Source organism: Cyprinus carpio, chromosome B22, assembly GCF_018340385.1.
Source record: "Cyprinus carpio isolate SPL01 chromosome B22, ASM1834038v1, whole genome shotgun sequence".
Taxonomy (NCBI): Eukaryota; Metazoa; Chordata; class Actinopteri; order Cypriniformes; family Cyprinidae; genus Cyprinus; species Cyprinus carpio.
The window spans coordinates 19,113,784-19,115,691 of record NC_056618.1 but is presented as its reverse complement, the minus strand read 5'-3'; the positions used below and the strand labels follow the sequence as shown (position 1 = coordinate 19,115,691).

At 37.8% G+C, this 1,908-nt stretch overlaps 1 long non-coding RNA gene across 1 annotated transcript; it reads right to left on the bottom strand.

The window, feature by feature from the left end:
• Positions 1-1,104: 1,104 nt before the first annotated feature.
• Positions 1,105-1,669, bottom strand: LOC109081636. The gene is made up of 3 exons (XR_006158071.1): positions 1,520-1,669; positions 1,371-1,429; positions 1,105-1,226 (listed from the first exon to the last, which is right to left on the bottom strand). It is a non-coding gene; the product is annotated as an uncharacterized LOC109081636 (long non-coding RNA).
• Positions 1,670-1,908: the final 239 nt, after the last annotated feature.

The following is a 1,908-nucleotide window of genomic DNA, read 5'->3' as shown; positions in this document are numbered from 1 at the left end:
GCGCAGATGAGGCAGAGATTATGTTGAAATTTAACACGGCCTACTTCGTTGCTAAAGAGGAACTACCCTTCACCAAATACAAGAGCCAGCTCGACCTTCAAAGGAAGAATGGCTTAAAACTTGCAGAAAGTGCAGAATAAAATGTGACACTGAATTTGAAACAGCACATTGTAATTTTCTGCATCTATTATTAAAGTATTTATTAGTTATACAGTGTAAAGTAGTAGATTTGGTTAGCATGTTGATTTACGGTGTGCGCCCCTTAATTTTTCTGGTTGTGCCCCTAAAATTTTCAGTTGGGGGCCACTGTGCTGCTAGTGAAAAAAAGTTAGACAGGAGCCCTGAGTAATCTGATTGAATTAGATTTTTTCGTGGTTTCATCAGTCCATCTTTCATACTCATCCACAGACGCTTTATATTTTGGGCGTTTTTTAATGTTTGATAAATATAAGCAGGACGACATAACAGTTCATGTGCTCATCGTCTCCTAATCAGAACCCGAAATAGATCAATATTACGTCTGCTCTTTAAAACAAAGAAAAGAAGCAATATAGGAGAATTGTATGCGCAAACAGCAGGAAACACTAAATATTCATGCAGTGAGCGGATTTTAAATAATCAAAATTTGAAGCTTGTGGCATATTAACACACACATCAACCTGATCACTTTATGTATCGCTCATGTAAACTACGTTCGGATTCAATCAATCAGAATGACTTTGTTCCAGTTGAAACAAAAGGCGTCATGTAAACATAGCCAATGTTAAATTTAGCTTTTGCTTGTGTACCTCCTGAAGGTGATGTATAACATTAGATGATGTTGCCTCCTCTATAAAACACCAAATCTTCTTCCTGCAAAGAGAAAAGAAAAAGACAATTTCTATTGTCAGTGGACAGTTCTTAAAGATAGTAACCTAAAGCCTACACAACATAGTTTTACCTCAATTTCAGAGTTTTTCTGAGTTTTGCATGCTGTCACACTGGTCAACATGCAAAGCCAGTGTCTGAAGTGGCATCAGAGTCTTGCATTTTTTACAAGTTTGCCTTTGGCATTCAGGCATATTCAGGTGCATCTGGTGGCAGTGGTGTCATATCAAGTTCATCATCCTGCAACGGCACGACGTACAGCAAGTTCTTCCCACCACTAGAAGCACTTTTGATCACTGATCCTGTATACCCCTCTGCCTCCAATGGTATTACAGATATTCTTCTCCTTCCATTCCCACCTATAATAAGCAAGTAACACAACAACTGATAAAGAGAATAACTTTACAGTATAATGCATTGTTTTCTGTACTGAACGGACTTATTCATATTAATGAATTTTAACACCAAATGTTGATAAAATGTTGATAAAAAGTTGTACACACCTGCAGCTTTGAAAAGAAGCCACCATTTTTGAGTATGCTTCCCGCAGCAAACTTGATAACTACATTTACGTTAAAGAAAAACCCTTAAAACACAGACACAACAAATAATGCTACTAGAATATGTGTTTGCTTAAGATCGGACTCCTCACCTCGGCATGTGTTGTATCTGATGTTAAGGACAGGGTCCTCTTTCCTAGCCCTGCTTGCATGAGCTCCAGCTCTTCGGATATAGATGGGGTTGTATCGGATTTAGATCCCAGCAAAGACACAGAACAATCAAAATATTTATGAGCCTTTGCTGGTACTGTTTGGCCTGTGACATCTGGCAAGATGTTTTGTTATTTTTGCCAGCATTTTTAAAAAATGCAGGAAAAGATCTGCAAATTGTAGAACAGGTAAAACTATTAATGTGCGTGTATTCAGTGTTTATTTTTGAGTAGCAAGAAACACTATGTTTAGCTGCTGCATCCTATGCCAAACTTATATCGCTATAAAAAAGGAATGTTTGACTATTCTGTGTAACACCTGAACTGGCCCT